The sequence below is a fragment of the Cupressus sempervirens genome, chromosome 4 (assembly GCF_028749045.1).
Source record: "Cupressus sempervirens isolate cs-2001-9-10 chromosome 4, ASM2874904v1, whole genome shotgun sequence".
NCBI lineage: Eukaryota > Viridiplantae > Streptophyta > Pinopsida > Cupressales > Cupressaceae > Cupressus > Cupressus sempervirens.
This window is the reverse complement of record NC_143121.1, coordinates 499,459,862-499,476,883: the sequence shown is the minus strand read 5'-3', so window position 1 is coordinate 499,476,883 and position 17,022 is coordinate 499,459,862. Positions and strand designations below refer to the sequence as shown.

At 37.0% G+C, this 17,022-nt stretch overlaps 1 pseudogene across 1 annotated transcript in view; it reads right to left on the bottom strand.

The window, feature by feature from the left end:
• Positions 1–13,759: 13,759 nt before the first annotated feature.
• LOC149562124 (condensin-2 complex subunit CAP-D3-like) overlaps positions 13,760–17,022 on the bottom strand; it is a 110,600-nt pseudogene continuing 107,337 nt past the window's right edge. Inside the window, exons 6-13 of the transcript XR_016363895.1 lie at positions 16,541–16,628; positions 16,233–16,345; positions 15,997–16,126; positions 15,707–15,881; positions 15,447–15,640; positions 14,828–15,333; positions 14,545–14,738; positions 13,760–14,431 (exon numbers count right to left, since the gene is read on the bottom strand). The product of XR_016363895.1 is annotated as a condensin-2 complex subunit CAP-D3-like (transcript). The remainder of the gene's footprint in view (positions 14,432–14,544; positions 14,739–14,827; positions 15,334–15,446; positions 15,641–15,706; positions 15,882–15,996; positions 16,127–16,232; positions 16,346–16,540; positions 16,629–17,022) is intronic.

Below are 17,022 nucleotides of genomic sequence, written 5' to 3'. Positions count from 1 at the left end.
CCAAGCATTCCAAAAGAAATTGAACACCTTAAAACCAAAGATCTTAATTTTGAAGTCTCCCATAATGATATCCCATAGAGTTATATTTGACCATTGTTTCCCTTTCTTAACAACAGATTTTTCAATATTATTTGTTACAAGAATCTTCCAAGTTTCATCTCCCCATAAGGCTTTATAAATAAATTTAGATGCCAAAGCAACCCCATGGGCTTTGATATCTCCCATGACCTTTGATATCTCTCAATCCAAGACCCTTGAGATATCTAAGTAAGCAGCACCATTCTCACTTGACACGGTGTATACTCCTAGAGCCCATACCATCAGACCATAAGAAGTCCCTTAGAATTTTCTCAAGTATATTATTTTGATGCTTAGAAAATAGCCATGTGAAAGCAAAGAAAAGATGATAAATTGCACTTTCTGAACAACCTAAACTCTACATGCAAGAGAGAGGGAGTGAGTTTTCCATTTGATGCATTTTTTGTTAACCTTACCATAAATCCAGTCTCACATATCAAAGATAGAGGGTTCAATTGTAAAATCATTACCCAAGTATCTTACAATAGTTCTAGGACCAACCTATTTCCAACCCATATTGTTCATCCATCTAGGTGGACAATTAGAACAACCAAGGACAAAAGATTTTTGAGGAGCAATCTTAGCACCTGAGGCCAAGCAGAAAAAATTAAGCCTATCAATCACTCTAGAGAAATTCTCCTCTGAGAGCTCAAGAAACAATGTTGTGTCATCAGAAAATTGGGCATTATTCAAAATCTCTGAATTACGGAGATAAGATAAGATAAATGATTTTAATGTCCAACAAGAGAACACAATGCGGGTCTATAGGATTGGGAGCTTACAACCAAGAAGATAGCACAAAATGGAGCACCAAATGAGGCTGACAAAAGAGAAAGCACAAACCTAAGATAGAAGATGAAGAAAAGACCAAGAGTCACCTTGAAAAGGATTAGGGATCCTTCCTTGAAGAGAAGAAGGACAATAATGAAAGAGATGGACAGATGCGACCAGGGGCTATTTTTTATTTTTGAGTGCTATGAGAGGAGTATCGTTGGTGAAGAGGAATACTACAGGGTTTCACTAATCTAGAGTGGTCAGTATCAGGGAAACTATACTCTCACTTCATACCTCGAGTAGGAGATATTGTGACAAGTTGTACCTAGGTCTGACCCATGGGGAAAGATACTTGTAAAGTGTGCTCGCAGAGTTGTATGGATTCATGAAGATAGAGCACAAGGCAACATTGATTTGTGTACCTGAAGAAGTCTGAGAGGGATTTGCACTCTATAGATTTTTTTAAAAAATAAAATATCCCTATCATCTCATAGTATATGGGGCATCTAAAAAGGAAATGGGTCTCAAATTTTGCCTCTACTATGGTACAAAGTCTAGAAATTCGATCCTCTCTATCAATATGGTGGTTGATCTGAATTTGGAGTTGGTGAGAGCCAAACCTTGAAGGAGGATAGAGAGATACATAGGGTGTGGGTCCACTTTCTATATAAGTAGTCAAGGCACCAAATGATCCCATCTCAAATATCAAAGAAGTGTTTGACATTCAATGCCATCGTCAAGCGTAAACCCCGCGGAGGATCAACCTAGGTCCGAATAATATACTATTTGTAGATTTCAAGTCTGACATACATGTTCTACTCTTGTTGAGAGGGGAGGAGGTGAGTTGGAGTGTCCAATGAGAACTGGTAGGGAGGGAGATGGTTGATGTCTATCCCAACCGATCTCAATAGGATAGTAGCTAGAGCATATCAACAATAGGCCCTAAAGGAGAGATCAGAGTTTTTAATAGCAATTGAAGAGCAATATGTCAAGTGAGGGTATCTATGTCAGCCTTCTTCAGAGTCTGGAAAGCTATGAAGGTGGTAGAGGAACCAAATTAGGTCAAAAATGGCTACCAACTTGAAAGTGTGGGCACCAGACTCAGCCAAAATAACATTGTGGGGGGTGGATCTCTACCATTTGATAATCCAAAGGAGGAGAAAAATCTAGATACAATCGATTAAGGCCCAATCCGAGTCTAGTAGGGAAGGTCCCCAAACCACTGAACCATAGAGCAGTGTGGTTCTGACTAGGGAATCTAGGAGGGATAACTTAGTCAAGGTGTCCTAGAAGTGATGTGTAAAGCATTATCTCTCAAGATTGGCAAGGGAACCCAACGCTTTGCAAACCTGAGGTTGAATGGTTGGTTGCAAGCCAAAACGGATCCCAGAAAAATTAAACCCAATGTATGTATAAGATGAAGCAATCTCAACTTCCCAAACTTGGAAGTGGAAATGGAGATGTGAGGTCCTCAGACCATTGAATACCATAACACATGTCTTCATAAGGTTCATGACCAATTGTCTCAATTCACAAAAAGATGGAAGTCTATCAAGGAGCCTTTGAAGCCCCTTAGGAGAAGCTAAAAGAGATACATCATGAGCGAAAAGGAGGACACAGATCAAGGCCTAATTTAGATGACAGTCGTTACCTAAGGATGATGAGTCACTGAGAAAGGCCTCGATCTCATCAATGTAGATCCCAAACAGGGGGGGTGAGAGTAGGCAATCTTACTTCACCTAAATAGTGCTCTAGATAGAATTGGAAAGTCTACCAACCACCTTCTCATATAACCTCATGATAGTTGTCAATAAGATCTCAAAAATACCAATATCTCTAAGCCTTTGAAAAAGGGTCACATGAGGGATGGACTCGAAAGCCTTACAAAAGTCCACAAAATAGTAGTAGACTTCCATCTTGTGGTGGTTGGCCTCCTCAATAATAGCTTGCAATGTGAAAATATGGTCCATGGTATGGTAGTCTTCCTGAAAGCCTTCCTAACCCTTAGCCCTGCACTCTCTTAGGTCAAGCTCACTAGATAAAATGGTATTCAAAGTTGTGGCAAAGAGTTTGGAAAAGGTATACTCTATCATGATGGTCTTATAGTTGATGGGGTCTGAAACCAACCCAAACTTATGGATCAGGTGGATAGTGTACATCGACTAAGAGTTTGGAAACCTAGTACAAACCACTCTGTTGAAGATTATAGAGAGAAAAGGATCCAAGATCAAGGTACCAAGCTTGAAAAGCTCCTTATCCTGAAAACCCTCCTCATTAGCCACCCTATTGCATCTCATAAGTATGATGGCCTCATAAATGTTGGAGGTGGAGAACAAGTGACAATGGGGAGGTGAAATGGGACGAGGAGCAAGCTAACTAGGGATGTCATAAAGCATGGAAACATGGGAGGCAAGGGAGTGAAGCTCTAGGGTGGACGGGGGTTGGGAGTGACGGGGAACATAATGTAGCAAAATAACTTGGGACAATGAGTAAGCATGTCACAAAGGGACCTACACTGTGAGGCAATGAATAACCACTTCTTATGGTGAAGAGAGCGATAGTAAGAGAATCATAAGTCAATAAAAGTAGGGGAATGAGCATCAAAGTTAGAGCACAAGGAGCGGTGGAAAGTTTTATAGGTATCATCATACCATTGGTTCATGGGACAAGTATTCCACTATGTAGATCTGGGGGTGCGGGGAGAGGGACAGTGGGGATAGAGAGGAGAGAAAACTCCCATATTGCAAAGGCAAGCAAGTGGAACATTTTGGACACCTAGCTATGATCAGTAATGCTATCAAAGAACAACAATCTTCTCAGATGGAGGATGAAGAGGACTTGGTCGATCTCATAGAAGCATAAATAGGTAGGGGGGCGGAGCAAAGCATGGGGAGGTGAAAGATGGGAGATAGAAGTTGAGAAGAAGAAAAAGAAACAAGAATAGAAAGGGTAAGGAGAGCATGATTAGCAAAGAGGAGGCAAGATATAGTAAAGTTGTGGATTAGGGGGATGAAGGAAGCAAAACTCAACCTATAGTCAACCACACTCGCACCCCCACTATGAGGCCAACAAGTAAATATCTTAGATCTCAGGAAACAAGAAAAGTCATTCAAGATCACCAGGTCAGAGGACTCACAAAGATGGGGAAAGTGGTGACCATAGCAAGAAAGAGGCCCACTATGATCCTCTGATAAGTACTGAAGCCCCATACTGATAGGATCTCTCTCTAAAGTACAAGTGAAGTTTGACCTGCGGTCATGTTAAGGAGCCTAAAGATCTCTAGTCCGCACATTGAAGTCGCCTAAGATGATGATGTCACCTATATCCCCGAAACTAGAGATGTAGTCATATAAGTCAATAAAAGGGTCCCCATCCTCCACAATGTGCATGGCATAAGGTGAGGAAACTGACAGAAAGTAGCAACTAGCAATGAAGATATCTCTTTGACAGCAGCAGGTGAGACCAATGCGGATCCACATAAATCTAGCATAAGTGTCAAAATGAACCACTGAGGTAGTGTTGAACAAATCATCTCTAATCAAACATACAATGCCACCAAAACCACGCACTCCCCCAAAAGCGCAAACCTCCTCTCTATGTATAGATAGTCATTGATATCCAATGTAATTTGGAAGAGGAAAAACGGGACTCTCATGTGTCTCAGTGACTACTAGGATATCTGCAAAACCAATAGCATCATGGAGGAGACCCAAGAGGGACCACAAAGATCCATTACCGTTTGAGCAGTTGATAAGAGAGTCAAAGGAGGGTCCATCCTTAACCAACTACTTTTGAGAGCTTCATGTGGCCTTGGGAGCCTATCTCGATACCCAACCACTAGGAGGAGAATCCTGAATAATTTCCTTGAGGTAACGGATTATCACCCACTTACCATTGTACCTCGTCTCAACCACAAGGCTCCTAGAATGCTTCAACTCTGTCATCTAGGATTTAGTGAGGTCCTCATCTAAGTAAATCTTAGGGGAAAGAGGGAATAAATTCCTCTTTGCCCTAAAAGCCCACAACCTATCAAAGAGGGAGAGAAACCGGATAAAGAGAGTGTCATCTAGGCCTAACTAGCACCTATCAACCTTTAATAGGATTACCAAACATGTTATCTCTAAGAATATAAAATAGAGCATGAGCAACAATCACAAACAATGAGGGGGAAATGGGACACCACTAGATCTTTGCAAAATGATGGGCTTAGACAACTCTCCATTCACATCAATCACTATAGAGGAGTCTTTAAAAAGGATCTCTATCCATTTACAAAAGTATGGTGGAAACCCAAATGCCTTCAGCATGCCAATGATAAAGGGTCATTCAACCCTATCGTATGCCTTTTCAAAATCTAGCAGAACCATGGCCACATCTTGCCCATCTTCTTTTTCCCAATACATACCTTCCCAACTTGTAGTTAGATTTTCTAGTATATATATCTTCCCTTAATGAATCCATTTTGTGTAATCAAAACAATATTTTTTAGGATAAATGCAATTCTCCTAGCTAACACTTTGGCAATAATTTTCTAAGACAAGTTAAGCAAAGTTATAGGTCTCCAATTTTTAACCTGAGATTTATCTGTATTTTTAGGAAGAAACTTGATAATACCTCTATTGACTTTACTACCCAAAGAACCATATTCATAAGCATCATGATAGAAACTCAGCAGCTCCTCACCTACCCACTCAACATTTTCTTTGTAAAACTCAGTTGTGTGTCCATCTAACCATGGTGATTTCTTATTTTTCATGGACATAATGGCACCAATAATTTGATCAAGTGAGTTATGTTTGTTAAGGTTATCTCTATCCAAAGCATTGAGTTTCTCTGGGATAATGCTTAAGAAACCTTTTAGGGCCTCTTGTTCTTGACCAAATATATATGAAAAAAGTTTAGAGTAGAAACAATAGAAAGATTCTCTTATCAGTATAGGATCATTAGTAATACCTTCCTCAAATTGGACTTCATCAATCAATTCTCTCCTTTGTTTATCTCTTATAATATTAAAAAAATATCTTGAACTTATATCCCCATATTTCAACTAGTTCATCTTAGCTCAATTTTTTTGACCTTGAATCCTAGCTCTTTGCAGAGTTCTAAGTTGGTGCTTAATAGAAACTAGCAATTGCTCTAAGAAAGGATCATCTCCCTTATTTTGCAATTCTAATTCGGCTTCACTAAGCTTATTTTAGAGTTCAAAATCCTCTTTGTTTCTATCGCTAGCAAGTTTTTTACCAATTATTTGATACACCTTCTACTAGGCTTCAACTAACATGTCCCATTTTTCAACAGGTCTCAAAGACTAAGCACACATCATGGAAAGAAAAGTCATCATTCTAATAGCATCCTTAGCGTCAAAGTCTTCGAGGAGAGAAGAATTCAACTTAAAAGTATTCCTTCTAAGTTTGCAGGTATCAAGGTTATCATTGAGTAGAACCAAGGTATAGATAGAAGAGTGATCAGAATGAGAGGTCAGAGATACTACAACAGGGGAGTACCCTTCATCACTATGGAAGGAAAAGAAAATGGAATCTCCATACACCCTATCAAGCCTGCAAAAAACCCTATTCTTGCCCCCTAATTTTTACACCATGTAAACCATATGTCCTTAAAGTCTCTTCTTCTCTACTCAAGGGGATCTAGGAGATTGAGGCACCTTTTAAGCTTATGCTAGAAGAATTGCTCATTACCTTTCCATTTATGTTTCAGCCTGCCTTGCTTATCACAACCAAGCTCCACCATGTTAAAATCACCTACAAATATCCCATGAGCATTGGGAAGGCAAGAGGTACACCAATCCCAAAGTTTAGCTCTCTCTCTTTATAGTCATTAGCAGCATAAGTATTACAAACACCACACAAAACCTCATCCACTTTAAGGGTCACCCACAGAGCTCTCTGACATGGTGGGTATCCATGGTCCACAATATGGTCCATCCATTTCGAACCAATAAGGATAGAAACACAACCTTTTCCTTTTTTATGATTAGAATGAAAGCCTAAGGCTTGATTCTACAAAAATTTCAACATGTATGAGGCCTGAAAACTAACAACCTTAATCTCTTGCAAGCAAATTAGGTATTTATCCTTTAGTTTATTGCACCAATTCCTTACCACATATTTCCTATCAGACATTTCAAGTCCCCTCACAATCCAACTGTCTAGGTGTAGCATGTGTAACTTTTATTGTTAGAGTAATAAGATATTGCTTTATTAATTAAATCATTTTGATTTAATTATTAAGTCACTTATTATCTCTAGTTTACTTAAGTTAAACTTTAGGCATATAATAATTAATTCTTTTATTAATTATTATCATGCAACCTAGCTTTTTTCATGTTAGGGATTTGATCTCCTTTTATAAGGATTGATCTATTTGTAATTTATTAATTCACTTTTGATAATAGCAATTTCTTTTTTTCTCATCAAGAATGTCTCATCTGCGATCTGAGAGTTCCAGCATCCATAGCTTTTTCTTCTCTCTTTCTGTGACAAGTGTTTGGATTCAGGTGATTCTTGGGAGCTGTGGGGTTGATCATTCATCAACTTTAACATGGTATTAGAGTTTCAGATCTTCATGTCCCTATTCAACTTATGAGAGATTTTTCTTGGCTTTCGGATCTGTGTTTTTTTCATTTTAGAGAGTTTCAATTTTTAGAGTTATTTTGCATTGGATCTGGGGGTCATTCATTGATGCATTTTAAGCCCAAACAGACATCACCATTGAGCTCAAAGCACCCAGAAACCCCTATTTTCATATAAAAATTGTCTAATTTGGACACAGTTGAAATTTGACCAAAAAAATTTCTAGTAGATTTGGGCACACTTCACGAGGTGATGATTTTTTTTAAATAAAAAAATTAATCACAAAAACAAAAGGCTTTATTAAGAAAAATCATGATTTTTTTTTAAAAGGGTATGCTTTTATTTGCAAAAAAATTCTTCAAAGAGTTTTGTCTTTTTAAAAAACCTTTTTAAATCTTCCAAAAAAAGACACCTACATCAGCAAAGTACTAACACAACAGGGATGTTAGAAAAGTACTGACATTGTAGGCCTGTCGCAAGTGTTGATGTCATCATTTTTTGGGCCAAAATTTGACAGTCTTCAAACCATCTTTTCTATTATTTGTTTTCTCTTAAAAAATTGTCTATGGTTTTTTGGCCATATCTTGGTCATATGAAAGTATTTTTTGACAAATCTTATATCGTCAAAAAGCTCTTTCCAAGCCCATCATAATGGTGTAGGTTATTTGTACTTTTGATATTGTTTGGTTTCATGTTTATGTAGTCAAATCCAGAAGTTATATTTTGCACTCCATGAGACATATCTTGAGCATCCGATCTCCGATTTGGGAATTCTTTATATCCTTGGAAAGGTCTTTATAACCTCTTTTTAGTGATGCTAGTTATTTTTTCAAATTCTGCTCCAGGCAGATTCTATTCAATCTTCTGCATTTTTGCATTCTAATGGATAACTTGGTTGTTTCAGATCCAGAGATTGATTTCTTTACTTCAGATGATTCGTCATGACTTTTGCTATCTACTATATTAGTCTCATGTCTCTTCTGGTCTATTTAGACATCATTTGTATGAATTCTTGCAAATGCACTAAGATAAAGTGTCATACTGCATCTATATTTTCGTTTCAATTGTTTGCCTTGTTTTGCCTTCTAATTCAAGCAGTGTCATCTAAGGACACTCGTGTAGATTATTGTATTCTTGGGATTCACCATATCTTGTGCCTTATTATACATGCACTACTCTGATAAAGTGCCATGGGGGGGTTGATGTTTTACCTTCTTTTGTTATCTTCCTTTGTCCAGTGAGTGTCCCTTCCATGATATTAGCCTCATGACGTGTCTGAGATTGATCACCTTAGTACACACATATGTACTCTTTTGGGCATCTTGATTGTGGTTCCTTGACTTGCAGTTCTTTTGGCCCACTTTTCCAATTGCCTGTCACCTCACCCTTATTTGCATTGGCGGGCGGGGTTCTTCTGTTGTTTCTCATGCTTCCTTGGTTCAATTGATCAACTCTTAGAGCTTTGGTATTTCATGCCATCTGTATCTTCGAGTTCAGTTGTTTGCCTTTGTATGCCTTTTGATTCGATGCAGATTACAGTCTTCTCTACTTGGTCAAGTTCTATTTCAGTGGAGGTTCATCGGATTAGCAATTACTTTTGACAGAGTTTTGTGGCTTCTACATGCTTCAGTGGTGTTCTACATGATCATCTTTGTTCCTATCTTTAGGAACATTTCCTAGTTTGGAGGCTTCTTTAGTCCTTCACTAGTTCTTTTCAGCATTTTTCCCTTCTCTTTTTGGAATAGGGTTTTTCCCATGTGGTTTTCTCTATTTCTCCTGTTTACAAAGATTTGGTTGTGCTTGGGTACCTCATCAAGCCTTTGTTGTTGGGACCCAAATTTACTTTTAGTAGTAGTTTCTAGGTTTTTAGCTACTCCCTAAGTTTATCTTAAGGGGGGGTGTTAGAGTAATAAGATATTGCCTTATTAATTAAATCATTTTGATTTAAATATTAAGTCACTTATTATCTGTAGTTTACTTAAGCTAAACATTGGGCATATAATAATTAATTCTTTTATTAATTATTATCATGCAACCTAGCTTTTTTCATGTTAGGGATTTGATCTCCTTTTATAAGGATTGATCTAATTGTAATTTATTAATTCACTTTTAATAATAGCAATTTCTTTTTTCTCATCAAGAATGTCTCATCTGTGGATTTGGGAATTCTAGCCTCCATAGGTTTTTCTTCTCTCTTTCTGTGACAGGTGTTTGCACGCAAGTGATTCTTGGGAGCTATAGGGTTGAACACTCATCAAATTCAACATTTATTTGGGTGGAGGTCTCTAGTTCTTATATAACCTATTAAAACAATTAGGAATATCACTCTTGTTCCTATCATTATTGGACAACGAATTTATTTCATTTGCTTTCCTTTTCTTCCTTACAACTTCAATAAACCAATTTCACAGGTTAGCATTCACTTCCTTTGAGGTCTCAAGTGAGGGAATAAAAAGATCTTTAGGATTAATTATAGCACTTTTAATTTTGGTTGCTTTCTCATTAATGGATGTGATAGCCAATTTTTGAGCATTCAAACTAGTGGAGAATGTATTTGAACCTAATTCATCAACCTCAGCTTGCTTTTGAACAACAAGGATCATGGGATGAGATCCTACACTAGTAGGATTATGATTAGTCAGGATCACACCGAAATCCCTAGCATACAAAGGAATCGAGAGAGTACTAAATTCTCCTTTATCAATATTCCCAGTTTCAATAGCATGTTCCAAATTACCCATATTAGGGTTATCTCTATTGACAACATTGGCCTTGTTATTCAGATGATCTGGGGAACCCTCATTCAATTTCGGCTTATGGGTATCACCATTGGATTGTTCAACAATCACTTTAGCATTATCATACTTTGTTTTAATCATCGAACAATCTTTGACATGCCCATTACACTTGCAATGGAAGCAAGCATAAAGATTATCTAGCAATAAAATTTCCCAAGCGAAGTTCTCTTCTTCCATATCTAGTGTAATGATTTCTGGGAAATCAATATCAAGGATAGTACTATAAGAACCCTAGCATTAAGGTGTGGATCAATTTGAAGAACAAAGCCTTGATGGCTAAGGTTCCGGGAGACAAAAGGCCAAAATTTGGCTTGAAGGTTTTTTATTTCTACGTAATTAAGGGTAAATATTTCCACAACTTTATCATAATTACTTTTTGGAGACCAAGTGAATGCATGGAAGAGAGAATAACCCACATTCCAAAAGCCTTTTTTAAGAACTTTTTCCTGCATTTTGTGGCTTTTCAAAAAAGAAAAAAGAAAAAAGCCCTTTTGTATCATTTTGTAAAAGCTAACATGAATGCCAAATTTTTTTCCCCAAACTGAATTTAACCAATCATCAAAATATTTGCGAGATGGTAAAGCTTTATGATCTAAACATACAAAAAAGGCAGGTATATTTTTCAGACGATTTTGTTCTACCCAAATTACCTTAACCATATCTTCATTTGGGGACAAGGTAAGAGTTTTCAAACCATTAGGCAATTCCTTATCGTCTTCTCCACCTTTGGGTTCACCTCCATTTCCCCGACTATCTCCATCGGTTGCACCTCCTCCCATTCCCCGAAGGTATCCTGCAACAAAATTCCTTTCAAAAAGGTCATTCAAGTTAGCACAAACTGGGCATGAAGGTAAATATCCCTTGGCCAACGCTAGCTTATATGAGGGCTTCGCACAGGTATCATTATTGTTATGTAGGATGGGTTTTCCATCTTTTTTCAAAAAACCTCGCGACCCCGGCATCTTTATCATTGCATTAAGTATCCTATCACATTGCATTCCATCATTAATGGGTGCTTCAATCTCTCCTTGTTGGGAAGGAGATTCTGCAACATCATTACCCATTAACCCTGACTCACATGAGCGAGCCAGAGCCAAGGCTAAGTACCCCTTTTACAAACTGGCAAGCAAAAAAAGATAAAAGAAATCACAAAGAATGGAGACGAATAATGAATCCAAACAAATGTCAAAAACTCATGCAAGAACAAAAGGACAAAGGACACGTAATACCTCCAAATGAGGTCTAGCAAGCTTGCACACACTCCAACCTTTCAGAGCCTTGCAGAGCATTTTTCTTCATGATAACTTCAAAGTTTCCTTACTTTAAGACATCAAGATAATTACACATGTAACAAAATCAAATCATTATGCTTTTGTGGTCCTCAAAATACATTAGAAGAAAGTGGGCATACCAAAAAAAAGTATTAGCATGTTGCTTCTACTTTCTTTTCTTTTTTTAAAATTTAAGTTATCCTCGTATAGCCATTTCAATATAGCTCAGACCATTATGTTCAAGGGTTATCATTGTTGTTGAATGAAATCAATTACTCGTGCAACCCTATGGTCATGTTTTCTGATAACATTAAGTCACAAAAACAATTTAGTCATAATACAATTTCTCGACAAATTTGAGGTATGCATACAAATGGCAAATGGATACGATTTGTTAGGAAGGTATGTATTAGGCAACGTGGTTGCAATTCATTGTCATTCAACAAATGAGAAACATAGTATGCTTATCTCCACACAAATATATTAGGATTAACTTCAAATTAGAGACAGAAATTTGTTGAGTGATTGTCTTCTAACTTGCACGTTACAACTTTGTTTCAGACCAAGTTTTTGGTTTATTTAAGAGCTCTCAGTGGTCTTGTAAAGCATACACATTTATGCAACCTATCTTTTAATTAAAATTCTTTTGTCAAGATCTGAAATTTCGTTTAAACAATCCTAGCCAATTTAATTTTGAATTTTTACAAATGAGACAAGATCTTTCAACAAGTAATATGTTTCACCTACTTCACCTAGAAAGAATAATTATGAAACCTGCTCTCTATAGCGCATCATTCTTGTCATATGGAAAAGTAACCAAGGCATTTTCTCTTCATGCTTATATCAAACTGGAAGATTAAAGTTAACAATTCCTAAATCAGTGTATCAGTACATGAGGTTTTTACAATTCTAGTTAGAAACATGATACAATATAGACAGGACATGTGCTAGACAACAGATGTCATAAGTGTCGATAAATGTTTGTCTCCTGTGTTCTTTAAAATTTGTGAGACTAGACATGCCTATTAGTTGCCAAAACCACAGATTGGAAATCCAATAGTCTACCACTTCTACAGGATCTCTCAATCAATTCTGGCCAACAAACGAGAATTGTCTTCATTCCCCTACACTTCAAGCTTCGCTACACCTAGGCAAGTAGACCTTCTTGAATCTGATCACTTGGTTCAAAACTTTTCTAAAACGAATTTAAGTTTTTGGAGTTCTTCGACTAGCAAACTCCTTGAACTCGACTTAAAATGAAACTAGATGCTAAGTGTTTGAATTGAATGAATTGTATAAGGTTTTAATAATGGATTTGATGTTTGTGGAAGGAATATATAGATTTTTTAATTTCAATAATAGAAAGACTAGTGCCTCCACTCATCCAGGCAATAGAGTCAACTTCAATAAATTTTCACGTACAACTTTGTAAAGTTCTTATGCACTTATACTGCCAACAATTAAATAATCAAAATGCAACAGATCAAATATTGATGCAATCTTAAATTAGTCCAGACTGAACTTTAACTCTTGTGATAAGGAGACAAAATTGACACAAATATAGAAACAATTTGATATTTCACAATATCTGTGATGATCGAACTTAAAATGTTAAATGACCATGTCCACTTATCTGACATTTAAATTGTATACAGAATTTCAAATAATAATTACAAACGACAATTCATCTGTAGTTTAAATCTCCATGCCAGTTAAAAATAAACAAAAAACATTTTGTTTTATTATAAAAATAAAATAACTAGATTTATATTACAAAGTCATACTATAGCCCTTATTCCTCAGTACAAGTAGAAAATAATCCTCCTTGAGAATATGTTTTTCTAATATTGAAACATTGTGTTGCTTACAAATACATCTATTTATATTCCTCATATTCAAATGAAATGAAGTGACTTTTAGCCAAAACCTGTCTTTCAAAGTTTTGCACTTCAATTTTTTAATCGCACCTTTTCTTGATCAAAACCATCTTTAAGATATTTTAACAAAGTAAGCTGTTTTCAGGGCTTCGATTAACTCAGGCACACCATGCTTTATTATTAATGTGTGTTATTATTTTATAGAACATTCTTAAGACTCCCGATGACTGTTCTGACATCGTCTGAGGACTAACTATTGATTATCCGGCCTTCCAAAATAATGTTTTTACTTTAAATATTTTTCAACTATTAAAACAGTCACTGCTATTATAACACATAGTCAATCTGCTACCACACATTGTTGTCTGTTTAAAGAAGTTGCATTTATTGTTGATTTTTCTTATACTCTCAACATCGACGACAATGTTTTATGAAAACTCCAATATCAAATCTCAAATGGAGGCTCAATTTTTTTGCAAAAAATCAGAGCTCCATCAAGGCATGCCGAGTTTTCTACAAAACTAACCCTGGTTTTCATGTTAGTGGGAACATGGTGTTAGATTAAGACATGGAGAAGAGTGCAACAGAGGCAAAATAATGTCAGCTAATATAGTTAGGAGAGCAGCAATATCTGCCAGTGCAGAAGCAATCTTCTGCTTTCTTGATACAGGGTTATATTAGGGGAAGCTCAGCTCCATTCCTTGACCTTAAGAAATTCAAGGCATCCCTTGACTAGACCCAGAAGCCTGATCCAGCCATTTGACTCGGACAGCTGAAAAAAATTTCCGTTCCTGGAGAGAGAAAAGCTTTCCTCTTCATTGCAGGTGCCCTGCCTACAGTAGCACCATGGACGTCAATATTTTCTTTTCCTTTGACATTTCCATTGCAAGCCGTAACAGATGCAGAAGCCTTGTGAGGCAATGTTGAAGCCGTATTGTTACTCTTTTGAATGCTGTTATTTGGTACACTCTGCACATTTCGAGGTACAGTATCTTGCACAATGACACTGCTGATGCCCCTTGGGATTCTTGCTCTCAAGCAACCTGAAAAGAACCTTACTTTTATCAGATTGAATCCCCAAACATAAACTGATGACTTTGGTTGCTTCTAGCAAGAAAGCTTAAGGCTTAATAATAAAATATTATTTATTGCATACCTCTTGAGCTCTATGAAGATTGGAATGGCATTCTGTATTAATTTTTTCTTCGCTATCTGTGTAACAACTCGCCTTTATGCCGCAGCAAAAGCTGCTGCTCCACTTTCTTCTTCCAGCTCCATATTCTCAGCCCCTCCACCTAATCGATTAGCTTGAATGCGCATCTCTTTGCATGCTAGTATTTGCAGTGCATCCTGATATCAATGTTTTAAGCAGATAAAATTCAACAGTGACAAAGTGGCAAACGAGAGTGCATTACAGTTCCAAAACATCATAAGCATACCTGAAGTACACACTGTGCAGCATTGTCATCAAGATTAAGCAATATTTTCTAGACCCAGAAGCCTGATCCAGCCATTTGACTCGGACAGCTGAAGATTTTTCCATTCCTGGAGAGAGAAAAGCTTTCCTCTTCATTGCAGATGCCCTGCCTACAGTAGCACCATGGACGTCAATATTTTCTTTTCCTTTGACATTTCCATTGCAAGCCGTAACAGATGCAGAAGCCTTGTGAGGCAATTTTGAAGCCGTATTGTTACTCTTTTGAATGCTGTTATTTGGTACACTCTGCACATTTCGAGGTACAGTATCTTGCACAATGACACTGCTGATGCCCCTTAGGATTTGGTTTTGGAGGATTCGTACTTTTGAATATCATACACAAGTTCTTTCTGAAGCTGCTGATCTGCTACAAGTATTTCATCTATTTCATTCTTGTACTCTTTCAATATCATACGTAAGCAATCCGTCAAGCAGCCTATCAAAGAACTATTCTTGCTCTCAAGCAACCTGAAAAGAACCTTATCTTTATCAGATTGAATCTCCTAACATAAACTGATGACTTTGGTTGCTTCTAGCAAGAAAGCTTAAGGCTTAATAATAAAATATTATTTATTGCATACCTCTTGAGCTCTATGAAGATTGGAATGGCATTCTGTATTAATTTTTTCTTCGCTATCTGTGTAACAACTCGCCTTTTTGCCGCAGCAAAAGCTGCTGCTCCACTTTCTTCTTCCAGCTGCATATCCTCAGCCCCTCCACCTAATCGATTAGCTTGAATGTGCATCTCCTTGCATGCTAATATTTGCAGTGCATCCTGATATCAATGTTTTAAGCAGATAAAATTCAACAGTGACAAAGTGGCAAAACATCATAAGCATACCTGAAGTACACACCGAGCAGCATTGTCATCAAGATTAAGCAAACCATCAGCTGCAGCAGCAAGAATTTCTGCACAAAGTTTTGCTGAAGTTGCCAATAGATGCTCAGGTACCATCTGTTTTAGTTAGGAAATATAGATGTGCATGCATTTTGAGGATACTGATTCACTGCTACTTCTGTGAATAAAACAAAACTATGTGAACTGTAGCTAATCACTAAATATCTTACAATAAAGCATTTTAATACCATGATCCATATAGTGTTTTACTGTAATCAGCAGCTATAGATCACCTTAAAGAAAACAAACGGCGATCATTCTCTGAGGTCTGAACTGTCTCACTGTGACCAGCATGTGCATGACATTCGTTCAATATAAAGATAGTCTCAACAAAACTATCATATGCCAGAAATGGTGCCTTCGCTGCAATACAGATTTATCCATAAGTATTCTGCAGACACTTTGAGCAATCAAGCATTTGCTAGAGAAAGGTTGCAATTTTCCACTGATCTTATTGTAAAATTCTCACTTTTCAAAATGCTTCAGAAAAGATAATCCACCAACCATTATCTTTTCCAATTCATCAACAAGAGCCAAGAGGAACCGATAAAACAGGATCCCCTTCCACTTGACATAATCCCTCTGTAACAACACACATTACAAACTGTAAAACATGTACAAAATGGCAGAAGGGTTAAAAGCGTGAAATTAATTTTCAAGGTCTTCTGTACACTAAATCAGTGCAACCCAAAGCTCTATAATGGTTCTCTTTAGGATTGCAATCTCTTATTTCCTAATTGGAAAGACAAACAATGTCTTTCTTGCCCACTAGCATACCTGCAATAACCTTGCAAGGAGTATGAATGTCTGCTGCCTTACAAGCTCACATGGATCACAAAGAGACTTTGTTAACTTGGGAATATATCTGCTGCTATATGAAGTTAGTACACTGGGATTCCAAATTTTCAACAAAATAAATAGCATCATAGTCTGAGCGTCATCAAAATTTGAAATTGATAAATGAGATGGCAACAATACAATGTCACATGTTTGGCTCATACAGCTTATCATAAAAGAGATAGCGACTCGTGATTTCAATATTTATATTATATAGGTGGGAACATACTCTCTGAGCTTTAAATTAAATTTGTAAGCAGCCATCTACCCATTGTTACCTTCTGTAAATTTGGGAATACAATTCAGCAGCTTTAACCAAAGGTAAGTATGTTAACTTCTAAGCTATTTTTAAGTTCATTGGGAATATAACCCCCAAGCTTTAAAAGTGGAGAAATATCTAATCCACCTTTTAATTCTGAGAG